The sequence below is a fragment of the Camellia sinensis genome, chromosome 5 (assembly GCF_055761805.1).
Source record: "Camellia sinensis isolate YWXY chromosome 5, ASM5576180v1, whole genome shotgun sequence".
In the NCBI taxonomy this organism is placed as follows: Eukaryota; Viridiplantae; Streptophyta; class Magnoliopsida; order Ericales; family Theaceae; genus Camellia; species Camellia sinensis.
In genome coordinates this window covers 142,915,460-142,942,487 of record NC_138965.1, presented here as the reverse complement: position 1 = coordinate 142,942,487, position 27,028 = coordinate 142,915,460, and the positions used below count along the sequence as shown (strand labels likewise).

Here is a 27,028-nt window from a genome sequence, read left to right as displayed (position 1 = left end):
TATAAAGGAGAGGCTTGGCTTCTTGTTGAGGGGTTAGACATTTTTGCTTAAGGCTCATAACCTCCCTCCTCCATTGTCACTACTCAAAGCTCCAAAACCCTCACTTTCTTGATCCATTTGCACTACAACCCTTAGCACCACACCTCCATCATCCATTTCAGCACCTTGGAAGTCATTTGTAGAGGTTGAAAGCTCACCAACTTGGTCCAAAAGTTGCTGGAGGTCGGCTCTTCAAGGGTAAGTGTCCATTTCCCTTAAATTTGTATTTTTTTGCATGATTGGTTAGCCTTACTTACAAGCATTTCTGGGCTTCGACCCAAACTAGAAAGTGTCTTATTTTGATCCCCTCTTCAACTTTGTTTAAGGGCACTTTGCTGTTTGAGGTCATTTACTTCCCCTTATCCTCTATCTCTCTTTTAGGGCTATTTTTGCATCCTTTTTTAGCCTTACTTGTGAGCATTTTCGAGATTTTCTATAAACTGGAAAAAGTCTTATTTTGACATCCTCTTCAGTTTTTTTTGAGGTCCCATTTCTGTTTGGGGTCATCTTCCCCCTATGCATGCTTCATCTTTTCATGATTAAGGCTATGCATTAGAGCACTTGCATTGGCCATGGTTTGGCCTCTTAGCCACTGAAATCTAGTGGATTTTTAGTGGCTTTGATGCATTTTTGAGGGCCAAAATTAGAGGGGGGTGACCCCCTCTCTCCTTGTCTTGTTTGGGGGTCTTTTGGGCCTTCCAAAGGGACCCCATTTTTCATGCATCGAAGTCTGATTTCAGGCCTCATTCTGTGAGTTTTAGGGTCTTCCTTAGGTCTGTCCAAGGCCCTTTTGATCATATTTTATGTCTACAATGCATGTGTAGAACAATTCCATTCAAGGCCTTTTGAGGGGGCTTTTCTTTGCATGTTTCCTAGATTGATTTCAGGGCTTATTTTGTGAGTTTTAGGGCTTTCATAACTCATTTCCAGAGTTGGTTTGGTCATGCTAAGTGTCTATCTTATATGTGTTTAACAACCCCTTGAATGGCCTTCCAAAGAAGCCCTTCATTTTTGCATGCATTGGCTGCATTTCAGTGATTATTTGGGCATATTTTGGCATGTTTTATTCACTGTTTTTGGCTGGTTTGATGAATTCTCATTTGCTTCATATACATGCCATGTAAACCATGCTTGCTAGCCAATGTTGCATGCTATTTTAGTCCATCATGTTAGCACTTTTTGGCCATGCTTTAAACTAGAAATGTGCATGTTTTGGGATTGCCTTGGCTTTGCCTTTGTACTTCATGGCCAAATAATGCTTGCTTTGCATAGTTATAATTCAATACATGTGCCTAGCTTTGAGTTTCGGAGCTTATTTCAAGCATCGGGTGCCATATTTCCATGTTTTGGGACCATTTAACATCATGTTTCAGTGCTGGAAATTACATGTTTGTATGCCATCTTTCATTCCTTACCATGCCTTGGTAGAGTGGCATTTTATGCCTTAGGTTCGGCCCTTGGTATTCGTGCATGTGTGCATGTATTTCAGTTGTCTCATTTTCATCTAATGGCCACTGATGTGAGTGTGGCTGAGGTCCACTCATGATTGGTGTAAGTCCATTATGCATTGTGTATGCCTTTTCAATTCATAGCATTGCGTATGCTAGGTTGCGTGTTAGAGCTTTGTGTATGCCGTGTTACATCGAGCATTGTGTATGCCATTTCATAGCATTGCGTATGCTAGGTTGTATGTTAGTCGCATTGTGTATGCCACCTCATTTGCATTATGTTTGTGCCAATTTACCTGCTTTCCCGATTATCTAAAGCCTTGTACAGCATTCTGGCATTAAGTGCAAACAGAGGCAAATCGGGACATCGCAATGGATTTCCGCGCCAGGCAACTCAAGCATGCATCTCCCATCATTCGGAACAGAGCTGAGGCGGTCCATGGATTTGTGTGCCAATTTACCTGCTTTCCTAAATTAATTTGTTAATTAATTAGGATTTTGTATTTATTCGGACTGTATTATTCTTTCGGACCCTCCGAGCGAGGGCACAATTGTAATAAGTGTGCGTGAGTGTGATGTATGTTTTCCAACCCCACGTCTTTCTCTCTTTTATTTACCAGCTTATGATGGTTAGATTAGGGCATGTTTCAATTAGCATACAGTATGATAGCATGTTTGCATCATTCATCTGTATTGCATGCACCGGGCTCGGCGCATCATACTAACTGCATTTGTATTTCAAATTCCAAATTGAATATGTGCTAGCTGTAGCATCATCATATGCCATGTTTAGAATAACCGAGCCTATATTAGTTGCATTTTGCATGTGTTGCATTAGGTATTTCAGCATAGTTAGGATCATGCATAGATTTCTAACATAGCTCCTGTTTTGGCTTGGAGTACTCGGTAAGTATTTATGCTTTAGCTTCCTTGCATGTGTGTGAATGACTGCCATGATGGCATGCTTACCATGAGGCTAATTGCTTATGTGATATAACTGTCTGAATGCCTGTGGGTGAAGGTTGGGTTATTTAGATTGGAACAATTCATTAAATGCGAGTTTTAAGCCCACTTGAGAGTGGTAAAATCATTTTTTCTAAGCCCACCCGAGGGTGGCAAATCCACGTCTTAGCCTACTTATGAGTAGCACTATCAAACCATTTTCAAATAAACAAACATGAGATGTTTCGTTCCAATTCAGGCGATCCAGTCTATACTTGTATGCTGTGCGCATCACATAGTAAATCTAGGTTAATAACCGGAATAAGAATGCATAATGTTTTCAAAACTAGATATCATGGTTAGTAGAGGCTGATCTTTGATCGGGTGGGCGGGGGTTCTCACGAAGTGACCTTCCCCAATCGTACCCAAGTTCCCAAGTCGAAGCAACTTTGGTGATGACGGACACGTGGCCTTAGGCAACGAGTCAAGGTTTCCTAAATTTTTCCAAAATAAATATTTAGGTGGCGACTCTGTATCTGGCAAAGCAGTCCATGTTTGGCACTTCTTTCAAAAAAATCTGTTTTCAAAAACGATTTGCCGGATTTGGACTCTTTGATGATTTCATCGGTCTTGCATTGCACGCTGCGAGATTAGATACAGGACCGTGACACAAATTGAGTCCGAACTGTAGTGAGCCCTGAGGGCGCGTCTACAGTATGCCATTGATTATTTCATAGCATTGTGTATGCTAGTAGTATGTTTGCATATCATCATTTGCATGTTTGCATCATTTAGTGGCATTATGTTTAGGTTGCATGTTAGAGTTGCATTCATGCATGCCATGTGTATTGCATTGTGTTTGGAGTAGGGTTTAGTCCAAACACGGGAAATGAGGGACATTTCATACTCCAAGTGACGAAACGTGCCTCGATCCTCGGTCGCCGACACTCTGGATTACCCATGATGGAGTTTAGGCCTTGTTGTGTTTATATGTGCATTCATTTTACATCGAGTCGTGTAATCCGACTCCTCGGCCATCATGCATCGAGATGCGTGATTGGTGGCACGAGGATCGAGGACTAGACTTCCTAGAGCTTATGCAGTGACGGGGAGAGTGGTCGTGCACACATATGTTGAAAATACTTTGCCATACCCCTTTCTTGCTCTCTGTTGCAGCAAACTGGAAGCCAGTAGCAAAAACTGGTCGGTAGTATCCCTACAGCATGGTGGAGTTTCAGCCTTCTGGAGTTTTGTACAGTGTTCTGGGACCAGTTGCAAACAGAGGCAAATCGAGGCATCGCGATGGATTTTCAGGCAAGGCGACTTGAGCATGCATACATTCCTTGTCATTCAAGACCGAGCTGAGGCAGTCCATTTCATATGTTTTGCATGCTAGCTTATTTATTTTAGTTAATTTGTTAATTAATTAGGGTTGTGTAATAATTAACTGTAATTCATTATTCATTCGGTTGTGTATTATTTATTCAGACCCTCCGAGGAGGGCAATGTTGTAATAAGTGTGCGTGTGTGTGATGCATATCTTCCAACCCCACGTCTTTCTCCTTTTTATTTACCAACTTATGATGGTTAGTTTTAGGGCATGTTTCAATTAGCATCCTTATGCTTCGCATGTTTGCATCCATTCATCTGTTTTGCATGCACCGGGCTCGGCGCATCATGCTAACTGCATTGTATTTCAATTCCAAGTTGAATACATGTATCGATTGTTGCATCTCATATGCCATCTTAGAATAGCCGAGCCTATTGTAGTTGCATTTCTGCATGTGTTGCATTAGGCATCTCAGTATAGTTAGGATTCATGCATGTTTTATAATTAGCTTTTTTCTTTGGCTCGGAGTACTCGGTAAGTGTTTATGCTTTAGCATTCTTGCATGTGTGTGAGTGACTGCCATGATAGCATGCTTACCATGAGGCTATGTGTTTATGTGATATACCTACCTGAATGCCTGTGGGTGAAGGTTGGGTTGCTTGAGTTGGAATAATTCGTCGAAATCTGTATTTTAGCCTACTTGCGAGTAGCAAACTTTAATCCATTTTTAAAACAAACGGATATGCGATGCTTTGTTCCAACTTAGGCAATCCAGTCTATACTTGTATGTTGTGTGCATCACATAGTAATTCTAGGCTAATAAACCGGAATAAGAGCACATGTGTTTTCAAAAACAAGATATCATGCTTAGTAGTGGCCGATCTTTGATCGGGCGAGCGGGGGTGCTCATTGCATGACCTTCCCCAACCGTACCCAAGTTCCCGATCCGAGACAACTTTGGTGATGACGGACACATGGCCTTAGGCACGAGTCAGGGTTACTTAAATTCCCCCATAATAAAATATTTAGGTGGCGACTCTGTATCTAGCAAAGCAGTCCATGTTTGGCACTTCTTTTTAAAAATCAATTTTTCCAAACGATTTGCCGGATTTGGACTCTTTGGTGATTTATCGATCTTACATTACACTTTGTGAGATTAGATTCAGAACCGTGACATTGAGTCCGAACTGTAGTAAGCCCAAATGAACAAAACGAGATTTCCTCCCGGGACGTTCAGGGACGTCTACAACAATCCTTCTTTACGCCTGCACTTCATTCTTTCTTCTTCCAAAACTAAGAGTACAGGCAATGTTACCATTGAAATCTCTCGTCCGCTATGAGTGAGAGATGTGATAACATGATTCCAAGACAATGGAAGACTATTAAGTATGGTTGTTACTTGCATCTTGTCCGACAAAGAATGACCAGCGTTGGATAATTCTTTAGCAATTAATTCCATTTGATTAACATGATCACCAACACTATCATTATCACTCATACGAGCGTTATTATATTTGTCCAAGAGCAATTGAATTTGAGTATCCGATCGAACTCCATACTTACTTTCTAGTGCTTCCATTAGTTGTCTTGCAGTTTCATGTTCTTCAAAGAGCGAAATAATGTTATCTTTCATATTATGCAACATAGTTGCCATGGCCATTGCATCATCTTCTATCCATTTATTTTGAAACCAATTAGAATCATCATCTGGTTTAGAAGTGGATAAAGTATGCAATGTTTTCTCATGTGTAACAAGATAAGAAATGTGGCGTTTCCATGCTCGGAAATTATTCCCATTAAGCATCTCGATTCTCGAAGAATCCATTGTATTTTTAATTGCCATATTAAAAATAAAATGTGATACTATGAAAATTCAAATGTGAATATGAAACTTTCAAATGTGAATATTACAATATTAAATGAAAATTAAAAATAAGCAAGATTAAAGACAACAACAGGTCTTAATAAGGATAAGCCTTGTAGTTATTGAATCGGCCCCGATGATGAAAATGATGTGAAGGAATGGAATGGTACTGTTGCCTTGTAGTTGTGGACCCAATACTTTGCTTATGAGTATTGTAATAATAGTTACGAGCCCAAGGAACACAATGATGCCTTTTAAATAATAGTTTTTTAGATGTTTTCCTTGGTAACACCCTTGGATAGCCTCCTTCTTGAATTTTGTTTTCAAAAAATTTAGTACAACGATCCACGAAAAAATTCTTAGAAGAATTCTGGAAATTTTGGCTTTTGAATGACTGAAAACGGCCTTGAAATGAGCGAGAACGAGCCAAAAAACCCCTTGAACCAATCTGCTGGTTCAATGTTGTGGCTGAACCGGCTTGAACCGCTGGTCAACGCGCGGAGTAGGGCGCGGGTCAGCACGCGGGTCAAGCGAGGCAGACGGACGCTGGTCCGGGCGCGGGGCGCGGAGCGCTTGGGCGACGCGCGGGGCTGAGTGCACGCTGGACTGCAGCGTTGGGCTGTTGGGCTGCGTGGCTAGGCTGGGTGACCTTTGAGGCTGTGGGCTGCGAGGCTCCTTCTGACTAACTTGGGCTGATGGCTGAAGTGGCTCAAAAAATTTCTTTTTAATTTTTAGGCCCAAGGGAACACTCTTCCTTGCTGTTAGTCTAATTTTTGGCCCCCTTTTAATTGGTTTTCTTTTTGGCCCACAGTTTTGAATTTCCAAAACAGAATCTGCAACGGTATTAATGCACAGGTTGTCTTCTCCGGTAACGGGAGTCGGCGACCACAGACTGAAACTCAAATTTTGTGGATCAAATTTTTTTCATTTTTCACAACGAATTTCACCGTTGTGATTAAAATTCTGTGAATAACAAGATAGAGCCAATTTGGAGACCCAATTTGAACCGAAAAATATTTTATAAAATTGTTTCCAACGGTGTAATTCGGCTTCGCTTTCGGCAAGGTTCGGAACAATAGCGCCGCCAACTGTTATCTTCTTCGGATAGTATTCTGGAAATACGACATGTTGGTGATGATTAAATAAACAAACGGAATTCACCAATGCCGAAGATTGTTGATCAATAATTTTCTGAATTTTCGGCAAAAAAAGTTCGGAAACTTTTTTCTCTTCCGGACTGTATTTTGACATTTGTGATGATGTGTAAACCTAGCTCTAATACCACTGTAAGACAAACTTAATAATGGTAATGATCGATTAGCCCATGAGGGTGTTTATCACACAGAGAAAAATACAATCCAGATATATGAACATCGGAGAGTAAGAAAATGAAGTGAAGTAACCATTGTAGTGAGGCCATCTATTTATAGTTTACATGGTGGCCATTGATCAATAGTTGCATACATTCAAACTCAAATGTTAAACCAACAATCACCATATTTCCTACCATTGTGACTGTTTGTTTTGAATTCAAATCAGAGTTGTATTTCTTCCTACGGGAAGGTTTTATATTACCACCAATTGGGTTATGATATAGTATGAGGCAACCCACCATATTATGGCGTGAGCACTCTCATACCTTCAAATTAAACCCTTTTCATGAACTCAATGTTTTCAAAACTTTTTCTTCAAAATCAAATACATAATAAACTTGCATGGTTCAATTCTTAAAAACTTCATTGTGCATGTAAATTTACATCTCATATATATCAAGGTTTCCAAACCAAAGCTCAATTGAAGAATTACAATTATTTTCATATTGATTAACCTTAACCATGTTCATGAATTAATACTTTAATTTCTCCAAATTGCAAGCTTGTAAAAATAAGACTCAAATTCATATAAGATATGCAAAATCAAATCCAAAATAATTAATTTTTAAGTTAATTTCTATAATCATGAACCTAACTCATTTTCTTGCTAATTTATTTTTCATTGCATGCAATTGAATCTAATTACCTCTTGATTTCCGCTTCTAGATGATTTATCAACAAGATTTGAGCTTTAATTTCTTACCCAAAACTTTCAATTTGATGAGTTTCTACACAATTTCTTGAGTCTCTTTTCAATTCTTCACTTTTTCCAAGCTTTTCCTTAGCCTTTCTTCACCATTTCCAGCACATGAGTTCTAAGATTTAAACTCTCTCTCTCACGGGTTTGCCCAAAACAAATATGAAGCTACACTCCTTTTTTGTTCTCAATCTCCTTCTATCACAATAATGCTTAGTAATAAAATAGAGTTGCCTACTCTATCTCTCCTCATATACACACGCTCCTCTCTTCACAATCCACACGTGCACACTTATTGAAGCCTATTTCACAACACTCACATGTGCTCGTGTACACATACAGAATTTCTCTGCACACCCAGATTTCTCAGCACATACACCCATATATATCCTCAAACTCTAACTCATTCTACAATTTAATTTACGGTTAAGATTAATTTAATTAAATAACACTTATTCTTAATAAATCTTGATTAACACATAATTAAATTAATCATAACTAATTATAAATCTCACATAATTTAGTTAGTCTAATTGACTTCCATTAGAGCCCAATTAATTATATTCAAATCTGTCAATCTAAATTAGATTTTTAATCAAACTTCCAAAAGGCTACAAATATCAAATCAAATTTATTTTCATCATCAATTTTGGCTTTTCACATTATTAAGGCCTTTAATTTTAGATTAACGCAAGATTTTCGTCAATAAATTACATATTTAATTCGTAATAATCTTTAATTCTCAATCCTCATAACTTAATTAACTCTAGTTCAGATCCAATTATCCAAATCTTAATTTTATAAATCTGAATTAAATATTTAATTAAACTCCCATATGGTCCGATATTCAAAATTAAAATAATTCAATTTACCATTTGTACTCTCTTGAGCCATTTAGGTTTTCAATTTCTAATTCCAAAATAAATCCTCAATAAAGTCATATACGAATCAGTCTCCATAATTTTCATAAATCCCAGAGTAAATTAGAATAATTGACAATTAAAATTCAAATGGCTTTAATTAATTCAGTGCTAATCATTATACGTGGTGGGGTTGTCACAATCTCTCTAGAGTAATTCAAAATAAATTTAACAATCTCTTGGCTTGGAATAGATTTTTGCTCAAAAACCATTAAATTCCTATTCTTCCAAATTTTTCATAAAATAATAGTAAAAACAGATTGCCAAAAGATGTTGTCATTAAAAAGTTTTTTGTTTTTGACATTACTTTTAAGCCAATCTAATCAAGGCATCCTCATTATATCCTAGTGCCAATTTTGATTAAAAATCTTTCCCCATCTTTCTCTAAACGTTTTGATCACCACCTACTGTTCGTTACCGTCATAAGTTATCACATTCTACAACCCCAAGGTTTGACCAACGTTAACAACAACCCCCTCTAACGGCCAACAACTACCTTTGATTACAACCAACCATCTCCTACTTACAACATTTTGGCTCACCATTTCTTCTACTTATTTTCAAAATAAAAATTCTTAGGATAAAATATAAATAAATTTATTGAGATTTACTTAAAATATGAATTACTACATGAGATTTTAAAAATTATAAATACCTTCTTATCAAAAAATTTATTTAACAAAATTAATAAAAAAAATAAAATTTCTAAGTACTCTCCTATACAACAATAAAATTACTTGAATTATTAATTAAAATATATTTATAGTATCATTAAAATTATTAATTGATTTGATAATATATTAATAAAAATGATCATTTATTATGTGATTGGAAACTTGAAGAGGTAGAATGTAATTTTTAAAAGGGTAAATTATATTTTGCCCCCTTTATGCTTGACCACTTTCTCACTTTAATTTTTAAAGTTTATTTTTTCCTACTTTGGCCCTTTCATGTTTTAAGTTTTTCTCAATTTACTCCTAAAACTAATTTTTGTTCAAAATTAGACAAAAAATGCTACGATAACTGCCACATAGTATAAAAAATATAATTTGTATTGGAGTTTGAGTTTGTGTCAGAAGTGTGAGTTACATATAATAAATTTTTTTATGTTATGTGATTGTCAACTTGTCATTTTCTGTTTAATTTTTAACTGAAGTTAGCTTTAGGTGTAAACTAAGAAAAACTTGAAACATGAAGGGCCAAAGTAGAAAAAAAATAAACCTTAAGGGCAAAAGTGGAAAAGTGGCCAAACATAAAAGGGACAAAGTAGGGAAATTCTACTTCTACCACCAATTTAATTTCTTACACCCTTAAAATTTAATTGTTTTATTTCATAAGCTTTATAATTCTTTTATTACCATCATCCCTAACCTTTTTCCTTCTCCTTACACCCAAAACCTAAAACACTTTAACCTTAATTTTCCCTCACCATCACCTCCAACCATCATCTTTACCGTTGTAGCCACCACTCACCGCTGCAGTTGCCTCATCGTCGTAGCTGCCACCCCCCTTTTTCTTCGGCTACCATTATTGCCACTGTCGCCAGCAACCCCTCTGCTTCTTTCGGCACCTCCGACGCCAAACCTCATTGTCGCCTCCCTCATCTCTCCTATCCTATCAAGTTTTATTGTCGCCCCATCACAACCCAACCATGCTTCGCATTCTCTTATCTCATTGAAAAAACCCCATTCAAACCAGCACTACGAACGCGAGCAAGAGAGAGAAAAAAACCCTAGGGTGTAGTTGCGGCAGTTAGGGACTGGTAAATTGGTCGTGATAGTGGTGATGGTCATGGTATAATAAGATGACAGAGAGATGGTGGTTGAGGCAAAAAAGGGGTGTACGATGGTGATCGAAAAAAGAAGAAGAAAAAGAGGGCTGATGTGGTGAGAGGAAAAAGACAAGGAGGAGAAAGTGGGGGAAAGAAAAGGGCTGCAATGGCTAAAAATGGTTGAAAGACTGGTTGGCTGTTAGAGCAGCAGTAGTGGAGCTAACAAGATAGTTTGAAGGATGTGGTCGTTATGGTGGTGATGGTGAGAACACAAGGATGGTGGCTGTTGTGGCGGTAAGATGGTGATTGGTGTTAGGTGTTTTTTAGGTTTTGGGTGTAAGGAGAAGGAGAAATGGTAGAGATGATGGTAATAAAGGAATTGTAGAAGGAGAAATGATAGAGATTTTGGTAATAAATAAACAAATAAATAAATAAATAAATAAAGGAATTGTAGAAATTATAAAATACAAAAATAAAAAAAAATTGAGTTTTGAGGGTATAAGGAATTAAATTGGTGGTGTAAGTAGGATTTCCTGACAAAGTATAAATTATCCTTTTTAGAATTCCTAAGATCAATTTAAATTTTAAGTAAATCTCAGAAGGTGTATTTATAATTTATCCAAAATTTTAAACACATACATATATCAAACATATTTTTTATTTTTATCAACAAAATATATATATATATATATATATAAACATGTTTAATATATAATTTTTATAAATAAGAAATAATAAACTGTAATGTTTACCAAACAACACGTGGATCAACCAATATGAATAAAAATTAAAAATTGGTCGAAGCCCAAATTAACGGCCCAAGCCCAAATCATTTATATAGCCAGCTGTTATGAAGCGTGCAATTATGAAGAGACGGTAAAGCCACTATTGCTACTGGTAGTTGTACAAAGTCACAGACAGAAAGCTATCGTTTGCGAACCCTAGACATGGCGAATTTTTAGGGATTTGGATTTGGGTCCCCCTCAACCCTACCCTTCCCACAAGGACAACTTCAAGCTTACTACCCTAACCACAAGGACAATTTCAAGCTTTTGGCATGGACTCATTTTAAATTGGCAGGTTGAGACATCAAGGTCTCTCCTCTCTCTCTCTCTCTCTCTCTATTATATATATATATATATATATGAAATCAATTTTTTTCAGGTGGTCCAGCTGTTAACTTACTTGAAATTTATAAAATAACAAGTTAATTTGATTTATATACATGTATTTTTGAACACTAATTTTAAAATTGTATTTAATTTAATTTAATTTATTTGATATTTGCATCTAAATAAGTTTATACCATTATATTAGTTTCCTAATCTTTAGGGTTATCCTACAATATCTCCTAAATATCTAAATTATGATTATTTAATTGTGTATATAATAAGGCTTCAACGTTGTTTTCTAAACCGACAAAAGTGGAAGTCTTTTTCTCCTTTTTTTTTGCTCTGTTATTTTCTTTGTGAGTTTACTGTATTGAGTTTACAAGTGAGGGTCGGGCAATTTAAATGTATTGAGTTTACAAGTGAGGGTTTAAATGTATTGAGTTTACAAGTGAGGGTTGGGAAATTTAAAGTTCCTGAATTTACTTTGCTGCACACAGTTATTTCGAAGGTCGTATCTTGGAAGAGAAACACCATTTAACTCATTGCAGAAGAGGGTGTATCATTCTTAAAGAGAGTGCAATTTGCGTGTCTCGACCACCATTCTGGCTTCTCTAAACTTTCTCTCTAATAATAATATTTATTTGTTGTCTTTGGTTTATTGTTAGTTTGGTATTTTTATTCTAATAATAAATCCTATTTAATTTTTTTAACATTTTTAGGAACGATAATTAGGATTTTTTGTTAGAATTTGGTGCATTGATTATAATTTTATTTGAAAAAAAATATGAGATTTGATGAAACCAATTCCTGCAAGCCTGAGAAGTTTAATGGTCAAAATTTTAAATGTTGGCAACAATAGATGAAATTTTGGTTAACCACTTTGGGTCTTTATTCAGTGATTCTTAAAGCTACTGTTTCAAAAGGAAAAGAAAAGGTTTTTGAAAAAGAAAAGGATTCTGAAAAAAGTGAAACTTTTAAGGTTGTAGAAATTGTTGAGATGGGTAAGGATTCAACTTCGTCCAAAAAATCTGATGATGATAATTTTGATGAAAAAGATTATCTTTGTCATGGTAGGATTTTAAGTGTTTTATTTCCTTCTATCTATAATATTTTTTGCAGTACAAAAACTTCTATTGAATTATGGGAAGCACTTGATTTTAAATATGGGTCTGAAAATGCTAGTTTGAAACGTTACTATGCTGAAATTTTTTTAGACTTTCATATGATTGATGGTAAATCGGTTATGAAACAAGTGTATGAATTTCAAAATATTTTGTATGATCCGAAAAGAAAATGAATGGATTTATCTGATATTTTTTTGGTTGCTTCATTGATTAAAAAATTATCACCATCTTGGTTAGAATTTTGTTGAATGTTAAAACAAAAACATGATGATTATACCTTTGATGAATTACTAGTATCTCTAAATATTGAGGAAAAGCATTGTGAAAAACAAGCTGAATTTTTAAATTTTGATTTTCTAGCCAAGGCACATTTTATAGAAAATCTAAAACCCAAACCTTTTAATTTCAAGAAAAATGGTGCACACAAAAATGGGAATAACAATCTTAATAATAAATCAAAAGGCAAAAATATTATTCAGAGAGAAATAGTGCCTTGTTAGGTATGTGGGAAGACTAATCACATTGCTAGAGATTGTTATCATTGGAAAGGTCAACCCCATAAAGCTCGTGGTCCTCCAGTAACCCCTAAACCACAAGTTAATGTTGTGATTGTGGGGGCTAGCTCCTTTAACCTTGCTAGTAGGTATTTTGTTAGTGATCCCGAGTTAAATATTGTTTTTGACTCAAATGATTGGTTTATAGACTCAGGTGCTAATGTTCATGTGTGCGCTGATAAAAATATTTTTTCACCTTATTATCAGGAATCAATCACAAGAACTGTAAGCATGGGAAATGGGAGCTTGGCCAGGGTATTAGGTGAAAGGACAAGTAAGGTTGAAATTGACATCTAGCAATATAATCACCTTAGATGGAGTTTTACATGTTCTTGATATTAGGAAAAATTTAATTAGTGCATCTTTGTTAGTTCAACATGGTTTTAAAGTTGTTTTTAAATCAAATAAAGTTGTAAAAACTAAGAATGGTAACTTTATTGGTAAATGTTATCTTCGTGATGGTTTGTTTAGCCTTCATGTTATGGATTCTAATTTAAATAAAATTGCATGTTATTCTTTCTCTACTTCTTCTATTGCTAATCTAGAAATGTTCTAATACTTGGCATGGTAGACTTGAGAATGTAAATTTGAGCACTGTTAAAAGAATGAAGAGTTTAAAATTAATTCCAAAATCTGTAATTAATTTAAAGGAAAGATGTCAAGTATGTGTACAAGCTAAACAAACTAAAAAAACCTTTTAAGTCTGTTGAAAAAGATACAACTTTGTTACAACTTATACATAGTGATACATGTGACCTTAACAATGTGTTAAATGACTTTCCTAGATTCAATTTTCTTATTAAATTATTTGTTGACAGAAGACTGTTCATACGGTATTCTGTTCCACTCATTTTTTTTACAAGTAATTGCAATGATTGGTTGAAGATGGCATAAAAAGAATGCCAGCTGTATACAAAAGGAATAAAGAGAAGAAAAAAAATCCTGTACACCTCCATGTGTATAAAAAAAGTTCTACAAAATTCAAAGATTGTCATGAGAAGGGTTTATAACACCTAACTCTCAATCACGATTTTAAATACCGGTATCGAATACATATCAATATCGGCATATATTGGTATTCAAAATCCAAAATCCTAGTACGTATTAGCCAATACTTAAAACCCAGCTCCCAACTATACAAACAAACAAACCAAAAAAATAAAAAAATTCAAATATACGTTTCAATCTATGCAATGGAATTTCTATGCCATTGAAGGACCTACGATTCCTCTCTCCCCAAATAATCCACATTATGCACATGTTTGGGATCCTGTTTCTCTTGCAACTACTTTGCAAGCTTGGGAATTTGATCATATTATCTTAGGCTTATAAACTATATGCTTAGGTAGATATTAGTATTACGTGTATTTATAGGCCAGGCTAGCTCACCCATCCAGCCCACAGCCATAGTGATGAATAGCCAAACCAAAGACATGGGCCTAACTAGATAGATGTATGTAAATTTCAGGCATAAAATCAAACATTTTTTCGGCATCATGCCCTGGGACCCAAAGAGCATGTTCAACCAGCCTTAAAACCCGTTCTTTTTTTCAGCAGTACTTGTGTATTTAACTTGATGCAGTAATATACACTGACAGAGAAAATTATTTATCTAGAATTGAAGGCACTTGATATTTATGGTTTGCTACTCAATATTTGACTAAAATGAACGATTACGATCTCAATAATTCAGAATAGCCCAGGTTGTTGCCTTTTTTTCTACTGGCTCTCATTGATCGCTATAAGTTCTGTGAACTGTCATTAGTTAGATTCTTTGATAAGCAAAGCATATTTGCCACATACTATCTCTACCTACAGATGTAGCTTCCTCTAAACCATAGGGTTACAAATTTTGAGAAAAGAGCCTTGTAGAGCTCTGAGATACACAATCCTAGGATTAGAAGTATGGTCTACTACTTGATTATATAGTTGTTTGGTCATTTTTATTTTTGCTACTGTGTGTGCATTGTCTAGTTTATGTCTATTTCTTCTATCCACGTTATGTAATAGTGTAGTTTCTGTTTAGTTAGAAATTCCACCTATAAATTAATACCAAATAGTTCTCCATATGAGATGTTCATAATTATATTTATAACCATGGTACAGTAATGTCTATGACTGGGCACCTTCCCTAAAAAATAACCCTAGTGAAGCATAAAATTTGGGCATTTGCAAGGAGCCTTAGGCTCCACTTGTTTAGAAAGAAACAAATGATAGAAAGCGAAGTGAAAAAAAGGAAAGATAAATGAAAATTTGCTTCCTTGCATGCATTTGAATATGATGAAAATTTTGCAATAAAATGATAGAAGAAGTTAAATCACTGCATAATAGGAGTTGTGGAGGGAAGCATGAGTAAAAAGGAAAATAGATTAAGTATTGTCTAGTTTTGTGAAAAAAATAAAATTTCCTATATATTTTGCTTGAAATCAGACGCCTTTTCATTACTTTATAGGACTATCTAAACCAACACATAAAAAAATATTTTTTTTCTTTTTCTTTCACTTTCTTGTATTGTCTATCTAACCAAACTTGGCCTTAAGGACTACTACTGTTATACTTATCTACATATTTCCCCCTTCTTTTCCTCTTGAAGGTTACTACTAGGTTAGAATCTATTCTTGTGAGTTAATTTATGTTGCCTTTAGTTGACATTATACGTAGTATTACTGACTAAGTAGGCAATAACATTGACATATGAAACAACATGAGCATGCCGACGAGGCTATTTTAAAAGAAAATGTAGAATAGCATACGCTAGAGGCACGTTAAAAAATTATTATATATCTAACATATTGATAGTTTATTCAAAAGTAATAAAAAAAACAGTAACATTGCACTAATTAGAATTCAAAAGTCATATATATTCTATTGCTTAAGCATTATATCATTCATGTAACAATTGCATTTTAAAGAATGCAAAAACAATTGTAGAAAATTGAAATACATATGTTGTATTCATTTTATAAATGTTTCAAAACATATTTAGAGTGCACAAGTTTCCTTCCAAAAAATGCAGAACATTATTATTATGAAGAGATTAATCACATAGGTTGTGTTAAGAGGATTCAAGAAGTGTCGCTGAAGTGTCCAATATTATGAAAGAGTATTGGACACGCTTTTAGGAGTATCAGTAGAGTGTCGGTGGCTGACACGAGTGTCCAACATGACACATCTTCGTAGAAGTGTTTGTTCTTACCAACTAATCCAAAGTAACAAAATAACTGATGACAAGGACTTGAAAATTGTACTAGTTTTGATCAACATGAGTTTTTTCACTTCCTGATTTGTTCATGGAAGATAAGTGAAGACATAAATTTAAATTTAAATTTAAATGTACATATTAATAACCTAGTTTCTATTTTAATGATTTTATGATTGACTTCTATGATTTAACCCAATAGGATGCTTCTTCTGGCATTGTCTTAATAATGATTCTTGCTATGGATTTGCTAATGTAACTGCCTTGTGTATTGTGTGCAAAGTATAATATATGTTTAGAGAGAGAGTTGAAACCCAAGACTGAAAATTAATATTATATATATATATATATATAGAGAGAGAGAGAGAGAGCCTGAGTGCCTTATTTGTTGAGACCACAAAACTTTTCTGTATTTCTCATATTTCTAAAGCTTACATGGCATGGAGTTATAGGAAAAATTCAGAGAATGAAAAGGTGGTCTTGAAAAGTGTAACGAATTCATATTTGTCGATTATTATTGTTGTTTTTTTAAAATTATTTATTATTTTTTATTATTATTAAAAAATGAGGTGGGCCCATTGAAAGCTGCTTGTCCAGCATGTTTTGGTGACAAATTTCGTGACCACTTTTTCACGGTCTGTAGAAGAAACTCTGGGTTTACGTAGTGAAAGCAACCTTATAAACAACCAATATAGCTATGCTGTGTGGCTTTCTTCATTTGATGTTTTCCTATCAACTTAGATACTTCTTTATTAAGAATACATGCATGGTTCTTCTTCAACAAACGATCTGACACGACCATACAGTGTCTCCTATCCTATTTTATTTTTTAGTTTATTTTCCTGTTTTGTTACTCTCTCCAAACTCAAGTTGGTTAGTACCTATCCTCCTTGAGTTTGAGGGGGCTATTAATATATTTTATGTTAGTGCTTTAGGCTTTAGATTAGTGCATTTACTTTCGGTTAGTGGATCCACTTTTGGCATGATGATGTTTGTAATGTTCTCTCCTATATAACGGAGAGTGTACCTCTTTATTCTTAATAACACATTCAATACATAAATCAATTGAATACATACAATTTACTCTCTCTATCAATTTATCTTACATGGTATCAGAGCTAGGTTAAGAACCTAGTAATTTTCGTTCCACCGGCGGGCGGCAATCTCGCCTTGGCCGCCCGCCGGACAAACCCAAATTTTCCTAATTTCTTCTTCAATGGCAGATTCTTCAACAACACTTCACCACCGCAGCACCAGATCCGATCACAACCGTTGGATCCCACTTTTCCTCTCATCAATCCAAACCCTTCTCTGGACCCTTGGATTACCTTTTCTTTGTTCGTTTTTACCCCACAGGACGAAGTACAGCCCTGCTATGATCAACATAGCGCCAATGATCCCTCCCAAGTAGAACTCTTCGCCAAGAGCAAGGGAGGCCATGATAGCGACGACCAAAGTCTGAACAGGTTGATACACCGCCACGAACACCGGGCCACCTCTGTCAATACACCATATCTATACAGCGAATGCTATCCCTGATGCCACTATTCCCGCATAGGCGACGCTGAACAACTCTCCAGCAGAGTGAACAAGCCAAGCTTGTGGGTCTCTCTCTATGAACGCAGCTATAACCAGAAACTGTATCACCCCAAAGAAACACTGGTAAGACGTGACCGAAAGTCGAGCTGGGTACTTCTTCACAACCGGAGCCTGCAACACGAGCCAGCCGGACCACGACAAGCAATGGCCGATCAAGAAGAGGCAACCTAGTGTCCAATTCTTTCCCCTAGCGTCTCCAACCACGCTGACATCGCCGGCTACCTCCCAACGGAGCTTGGTCTCCTTCCCGGCCTCCACTCTCTTCGGGGTCTTCACCTTCTTTCAGATCACACCCTCCACCCTCGCCATCATCCGAGGTCAATCCTTCACCGCCTCCTCCCCTGCCAATGCACTCCTTCCCACCTCCACCTACTGAAAGAGTTTCACCAAAGACTAATATTCCTCCCCCACCGCCTCATTACACACTCTTTCACACCTTTCAGCAAACCCAGCTGTAGCACAATCTTTCACACCATTATACTATATTATCATACGCCATACCACCCCACCTGGTGCAGTGTGAATTGTTTGAGTATTCAACTACTCAGTGGCTTTCTCTCTCTCACTTTACACCCACTCTTTTCCTTTCTTTTTATTTTAATATTGCCCACCGACTCTTCTTTTATTTACACACAAAACCACTCTTATTTTTTTTTTATTCCATTCTCCCCACACACACAGCTCCCAACACACCCAGCCTCCTCTGATTTTTACTTTATTTTATTTTTTTTATATATATATATGTTTATATATTATCCTACCCCACCAGGCTTCAGAAACCACCTCTGATTTTTCTTATCTTTATTTTATTTCCTTCTCCACAAAAACCAAACCAACCACACACACAAAAAAAAAAAAAAAAAAAAAAAAAAAAAAAAAAAAAGAAGAAGAAGAAGAAGAAGCACAAAACACAACACAGATTCAACAACACCTCACTGATTTTTCTGCTCCACCAACCTTGTACCATTCTTGCCATCCAGCTTGCACAACACCCTTGTTTTATTCCTATCAGGGATCCACTCCGCTCACCGTTCTACATCACAAAAAAAAAAAACCTTTCTACCATTTTTATTATTATTATTTTTTTTTTATAACATCTCCACTCTGTGTTGAGCTGCTCTGCTCCACTTTTTCAATCCCTTTGTTTCAACCTCAAATAGGTTTTTATCTTCACACCTATTTGAGTTTGAGGGGGGGTTATACCTATATCATGGTGAGCATGGTTACACACCATGCGAACCACCCAAGCTGGTGAGCATGGTTATACACCATGGGAACCACTCAAGCCACCTCATGGCGCACTCCCTAAGTCGCCCCCTTGGTGCACCACCACAATCTTTTACAACGGTCCGGCATGACCCCGTAAACTGTCCCGACATTGATTCCGGCCAGCTTCTACATCGGTTCGGCATGACCCCGTAAACTGTCCCGACATTGATCCCGGTCAGCTTCTACAACGGTCCGGCATGACCCCGTAAACTGTCCCGACATTGATTCCGGTCAGCTTCTACATCGGTCCGACATGACCTCGTAAACTGTCCCGACATTGATTCCGGTCAGCTTCTACTACGGTCCGGCATGACCCCGTAAACTGTCCCGACATTGATTCCGGTCAGCTTTTACATCGGTCCGGCATGACTCCGTAAACTGTCACAACATTGTCTTTTATAACGGTCCGACATGACCCCGTAAACTGTCTCGACATTGATTCCGATTAGCTTCTACATCGGTCCGGCATGACCTCGTAAACTGTCCAGACCTTATCTTCTCCAACGGTCTAACACGACCACACAGTGTCTTCAACAAACGATCTGACACGACCATACAGTGTCTCCTATCCTATTTTATTTTTTAGTTTATTTTCCTGTTTTGTTACTCTCTCCAAACTCAAGTTGGTTAGTACCTATCCTCCTTGAGTTTGAGGGGGGCTGTTAATATATTTTATGTTAGTGCTTTAGGCTTTAGATTAGTGCATTTACTTTCGGTTAGTGGATCTACTTTTGGCATGATGATGTTTGTAATGTTCTCTCCTATATAACGGAGAGTGTACCTCTTTATTCTTAATAACACATTCAATACATAAATCAATTGAATACATACAATTTACTCTCTCTATCAATTTATCTTACAGTTCTGATCTGATACTGCACTGATCCACCGTGTTGTGTATGCTGCACCATACAGCCACAATTCAGTGCGGCTTACAACAGCCTCTACAGCTCTCACTGTTTCTTCATTTCGGTTACCCACTTGGGAAGTAACATATTAAATATTACAAATTAATATTTTAACAAGGTGACTTTTTCTGTTGGATACTTCAACTTGGTGTATGTTTTGAAGCCACTTTTAGAATTGTTCTTAATACTCACTGTAATGTTCATTTGGGGAACATGTCTTTTAGGATTAATTTCCTTCTTTGTTCTTCATTTTTGTATTCAAATTCAAGTTACCCATATAACAGGCCATGTCACATTAAGTTTAAACTGTTTAATCATTTTTTGATGAATGTATTGGGAAGGTACTTTGTTCAAAATAAAGAAATAATATTCAAATAAATTAGTTTATAATTTGAGGAGATTACTGTTACTGTAAGCTGATGTCTAAGCACATTGTATTGTAAATTTGTTGCATAATCTCCAACCAAATTGCAAAGTAAAGTTTGACGGTTGAAACCATTTATTCTTAAACAGAGCTAGGATTATATTTAAATTTCTAACACGACAAAGAAACTCAAGATATACACTAGTAATCTGCTTTTATATTTAAAAAAAGTGAATTGCTTTTACGTAAACTCTATACTAATATGGAATCTGATACTAAAGATTACTTTGGTGACTTCTTTCTGTTAAATACTTGGCGTATGTGTTTGAAGCCACTTTTAGAATTGTTCTATTGTTCACTGTAACATTTATTTGGGGAACATATCTTCTAGAATTGATTGTTTTCTTTGTTCTTTTTTGTATTCATATTATTGTTTAATCATTTTATGATGAAGGTATTGGGAAGATACTTTGTTTCAAAATAAAGAGAAATATTCAAATATACAGTGATCTAATGTGATGTTCAAGCACGTTGTATTGTAAATTTGTCCCATATTCTCCAACTAAATTGCAAAGTAAAATTTGATGATTGAAACTGTTACTTCTAAACAGAGGTAATGTTATATTCAAATTTCTAACATGACAAAGAAACTCAACATATATAGCAGTAATCTGCTTTTATATTTAAAAGAACTGTCTAAATTGCTTTAACATAAACTCTATACTAATATGGAATCTGATACTAAAGATTACTTTGTAAGTTCAACCGATTGATGTAAAGGAGATCTGAAGTTGATGCTTCTTTTTTTCAGGATGTTGGAACTGCAATGCACTTGACAAACTAACCGATTGGCCATGACATTGCTGCAATTATGATGCATGCCATCCACTGTACCCAATTCAATCTCTCTGTATTAGTTAACTTCTTGAGGAACTCAAGTATCACCACCTGAAGAACTATTGTAATCCCAACAATCCCAAGACACAGTTTATTCTTCAGTATCCCTGTGAACACGTTCTTTGCTTCCAGCTTCCTTGCATTGAACTTGTTGAAGACTTGGCAGAGCACAAAGCTATTGAAAATGAGGGTGTCTTTAACCTTTTTATTCACACCAAAGATAGACCCTCCCTTGAATTGAAGTTTCAACAAGATTGTCATCTAGTACAAGGCCTGAGCAAGGAGGTTCCTCCACATCACATTGGTTATGAGCGGTTCAAATCGACCCACGGGTTTTTTCTTCATCAAATCATTGATGGGTTGGTCAGTGGCCAATGCTAAAGCCCCCAACTTATCCATTATGAGGTTCACCCACAATAACTGGACCGTAGTTAATGGAACTTCACCGGAAGAAGCTGCAGCCTCAAAGTTGATGACGAGTGCGGTGACATTGACTGTGAGTTGGAATTGGATGAATTTTTGAATGTTGTTATATACACACCTTCCCCACCTCAAGACCGTTACGATAGAGTTGAAATTGTCGTCCAATATGACTATATCCGAGCTCTCTTTAGCCACTTCTGTTCCTTGGATCCCATTGAAAGCCCGATATCTGCTTCTTTTAATGCTGGTGCATCATTAGTTCCATCACTTGTGACTGCTACTACGTGGCCTTTTTGCTTCAAGCATTGTACCATCAGAAGCTTGTCAAATGGGGATGACCTCGCCATCCCACTGATGGTCTCTACCTTTTCCATTCGCTCTTGATCGGAGAAGTTTCTGAAGTCTTTTCTCTCCACTACTGCTCCACTGTTCAAATCCTCTGTAGTATCAAGAATCCCACATTCAGTTGCTATAGCCTTTGCAGTGAACACATCATCTCCAGTGATCATCTTGACATTTACTCCGGCTTCTCTACAAGATTCTTCTGCTGTTTTGACTCCTGGTCGACAGGGGTCCTTCAAACCAACTAACCCTAATAAGGTCAGTCTGTTTTCTTCAACTCTTTGGTGATTCTCGACATTATCTTCTGTGACTATGTTGTGGGCAAGGCGATGCATCGCAAGCTTTTAGCTGCCATATCTTTAATAATTTTCTTGAACTGTATTCTATCTTAGTCATGCATGGTTTCACTCGTCCCGCTTCTCTCATGATAATTCAAACACATTGCTAGGATCATCTCGGCTGTCCCTTCCAATGTGCTTGAACTGTATTGTTACTTCTGCTCCTTATGATGGTCCCACTTCGTTTCTTCTCCGAATTGAAAGCTTCGACATGGACAATCTGAAACTCTGCCTTCAGTTGATCAATATCCATACCTAAATCAAACAGAGCCAAAGAGAGTAGTGCTTTCTCAGTTGGGTTACCGGAGATTTCAGGGAGGGATGCAGATGACGGTACATAAATGCCACCTGTAGTATTTAAAGCGACACCTGGTTTTAGCAATTCAAGAACACGGGTGCCATATCTGATGATCTTGTGTCATTCATTGCTTCTTTTCCAAGCCAAAATTCAGTGACTTTCAATTGGTTTAATGTAAGTGTGCCGGTTTTGTCTGTGTAGATAGTTGTGACCGAACCCATAGTCTCAGACGTAGAGAGTTTCCGAACCATGGCATGGTCCGCCATCATTTGCTTCATAGAGTACACTAGAGTAAGTGCTGCAGCAATGATTTGGACAACTTCATTCATCCCATCATCGATCTTGGTCTTGCCTTTCTTGAATTCCTTGGTCCCCAATTCATCTTGTGTGTTTCCTATGAAGTACCGAATCATCATAATCGCAAGGACGAGGAAAGCAACTGTCAAACCAACCTTGCTGATATGAGAAGTCAGCTTGTTGAGTTGAGCTTGTAATGGGGTTTGTTCATTCAAGTCACGGCTTATTGAGCTCATCATTTCGCCCCATACAGTGTTCATGCCAACTAAAGTGACATTCATGAAGCCATAGCCGTTGGTGACCTTTGTACCAGAGAGAAGAAAGGGATTATTGGTGCCATTGATCTCAACATGGTCACTTTTGCCTGTCATGCTTGATTCATCCCCTTTCAACGAGTGACCGTTCATTAATAACCCGTCAGCGGGTATTTGATCACCGATCTTCAAACACACAATGTCACTGACTACAACGTCAAAGATTGATATTTGTTGTTGTCGTGCATCTCTCACTACTTCAACTTCTATATCACTACTCTCTTTGGAGAGCTTCGCGAACTGTCTACTCTGATTAAAGTTACTTACTGCTGAAACGGCTATGACTAGAAATATAGTGAAAACAATACTCCCTCCATCATTCTGAAACCAAGAGAGAGAACAACACAGATCAAGAGGATAATTATGGTGGTATCCTATGGCGTCAATAACAAAACTTAGAAAACATTTCGATGGCAGTTTTGGGCACCTGTTGGAACCGAAAACCGCCTATCGGTGAATGAGATGAGCGTCATTACCGTTCATACTGTCTTTTTCATCGGTTTCAAGAATAACAGCCATGCCTTTCACTCCTCCAAATTGATGGAAGTTGGTTGGAGTTTTTCTCCTTGATCATGTTGGCTAGTGTCTGATCGATATTGAGCGCGGGTAATTGATCTTCAAGCTCACCAACCACCATCGTTGGTAGGGCATCATGGGTAATTTTTGATGAAAGATAGGGACTGAATTACAAATTAAGGTCTCATTTAGGAACATATTATTTTAGTAACTTTTTGGCTTTTTACGAAAAGATGTACAGAAAAGTAGGGAATTGGGGATGCTGTGCAGCAGCAACTGTTGTGCAGCAAAAATGAGCCCATTTCAGGGCCCATTTCGATAATTCGAACCGTTTATATTTTAGAATACATTAAATAGAACATGCCTGTAAAAAATCAAGTTAATAGGATATCGTTTACCCATTCGTCCACTCACATTTATATTCTTTTTAATACTTTAAATCATAATTATTTTTTATTTTTGTAGATATAAATGTGAATGGATGAATGGGTAAATGATATCTGATTAACTTGATTTTTTACAGGCATATTCTACTTGATGTATTTTAAAATATGAACGGTTCAGATTATTGAAATGGGTTGCACAGTAGTTGCTGCTGCGCAGCCCGCACAACAGCATCTCCAATTCCAAAAAGTAAATAGAGTGATGTGACAACTTATAGTAACTTTTTGACTTTTTAGCTAAAACTGAAGGTTGCCAAACGATGCCTAAGTATTTTGAAAGAGACAGGACTATGAAGAAGGAGAAAAAGGTCCAGAGAGGTCTCAAGAAGAGTCAAAAGAACAGTTTTTTTATGTATAAAAATATTCAAAACTGTGTTGGTATAGTCTTGGGAACAAATTGACTTTTTGATGCTATTAGGTATTAGAGGCTTTAGGGTTTTATATGCACACAGATGTGCAACGCCATTGTCATTCTTCTCTATTTTTTTTTTTAAGGCAACTTCACAGAAGCTTCGTAATTAATATCTATGCATAAAAGTTTTGATTCTCTCTTGTCAACACGTGGGTGTGGACTCGAAAATCACTCCGAAGATTTAAATCATTCATTTCATTTTCATAGAATTTTCTTAATTTAGTGCAGTTCATTAGAATGATTAATATTATTTATTTATTTATTTTTGGAGTTTATGTCAAAATGTTTGATACAATTTTGGATAAATTATACTTTGCCATTTTCATATTTGGTGATTTTTTTTATTATTTATTATTATCCTTAAAATTTATTTATTTTTTCTCTTTTGACCCTTCATATTTTAAGTTTTTCCTATTTTATTCCTAAAATTTATTTATGTTCAAAATTAGACTGAAAATATCATGTTAACTACCATAGAACATAAAAAAAAAATATATGATTATATTGGAATTTGAGTTTATATTAGAGGTGTAAGTTATATACAATAAAATATTTCTATACAAGGTGATTGTCAATGTGTCATTTTTTTATCTAATTTTAGACATCAGCTAGAGATGAGAAGGTAGCCATGTGTGAAGGGAAATGGTGAGTTGGATATTTTCAATGATCAGCTAGAGATGAGGAGGTAGCCATGTGTGAAGGGAAAGGCTAGTGTGCAAGCACACACACACATAAAGTGATGGCAGATAGGGCAGCCACTCGAGTTTGGAACAAACTGGATCTAAACTATCTTTTTTTTACAAAGTAGATGTGTTAGCTATTATTTATAGTTGTACTCCTTATTTTTGGAGGCCAAGCAAGCAATATAGAGATGCCACCAAAGACGTAGCCAAGGCTAGGCTTGGGGTGGCCAGGCCCCCTTATTTTCCATATAACCATAGTATATATGTCAACCACTTTTAGATTTGTAGTATTGGTTGAGTGGTAGAATAGTATGTATAAACCAAAACGCAAAAAGTCCCCAAAAAAATTCTATCTATATGTGAGCCAATAAATCAATGGCCCCATCATTAGATTACTTGTAGAAAAAAATAAAACATCATTACATTATAATTGAAAGAACAAAAAGGTACTATCAAACTCTCTTTCTTTATGTATAATATTAAAAATTTTTGATGTGACATCTCTTAAAAAGTAAAGACTAGTCTCTTCTCTCACACAAATTGCGGCTTGCGTAGTCTTATTGCTCAATGCCTCTTGGGAGCAACAACAAAAATAAATGAATTTTGTGATAAGAAAGAACGTCAGGTACCATTTTGATAGACCACTGAGTGGCTATGTATTTAAAAAATTATTTCTTTTGTTTTATCCTCTAGCATATTTGTTTATACAGAATATTTTGTCCACTATATTTTAATGCATTACAAATTAGGGTATAAAAAATGTAAATTTAGTTTATATTATTTGTCTAAATTTCTGTACATAATGTTTGGCCCACTTGGAATAAAATCTTGGTTTTGTCCCTAGATGTCACATGTCCAATGGATCACATGATGAAATTCCCTTCTATGAATTCTGAACTGCCAGGTGAAAATGGACACACCACTGTACCTCGATAGGTTGAGATAGAGACGTGGTCTTCAACTTGACAATCCTTACTGTTGGCCATCAAACCACATGATCCCCACATTCTACTTAAAACCATAAAGAAGTTTAGAGACCGCTATATCACACACAGAGCTTCGAAGTGCTTCACTAGTCAGGCCAACTGACCCAGATAGATGCTAGTTTGAGTATGAGAGGGAGCTCTTTATTAGTGTCACTCCTCCCTCTTGAGCTCAAGATGATCACCTCCGCTTTGGCCTTGATATACATACCCTTTTTATATAATATGTGGAGGCCTTTGGCCTTTAGGAGCATTGTCTTTGAGGATGTCACCCTCGAGGGACTATGGCCCTTCATCTTGTGTGGCCTACAAGCTTCAATTTGAAGGCTATGTAATTTATGCTAACACGGCCAATCTTGCTAAAATGTAGATTTTAGCAAATTTAACACCTTCGAAGTCTTTCTTGGTAGTATAACTCCTTAAACCAATGTATAACTCTGAGAATCAAAAACATGTGGTGATGAGCAGGAGGTGCTTATATTTCGACTTATGCTCTTTTTGAAGTGATAATGTTGTCGTTGAATCTTCTCATAGTTCTTTTTACCTGTTTTTGTTCAAAATATTTGATG

At 36.3% G+C, this 27,028-nt stretch overlaps 2 pseudogenes; both read right to left on the bottom strand.

Moving 5' to 3' along the window:
• Positions 1–17,531: 17,531 nt before the first annotated feature.
• Positions 17,532–18,254, bottom strand: LOC114279775 (protein WALLS ARE THIN 1 pseudogene; annotated as a pseudogene).
• Positions 18,255–21,353: 3,099 nt separating this feature from the next.
• LOC114279787 (putative calcium-transporting ATPase 13, plasma membrane-type pseudogene) lies at positions 21,354–24,059 on the bottom strand (annotated as a pseudogene).
• Positions 24,060–27,028: the final 2,969 nt, after the last annotated feature.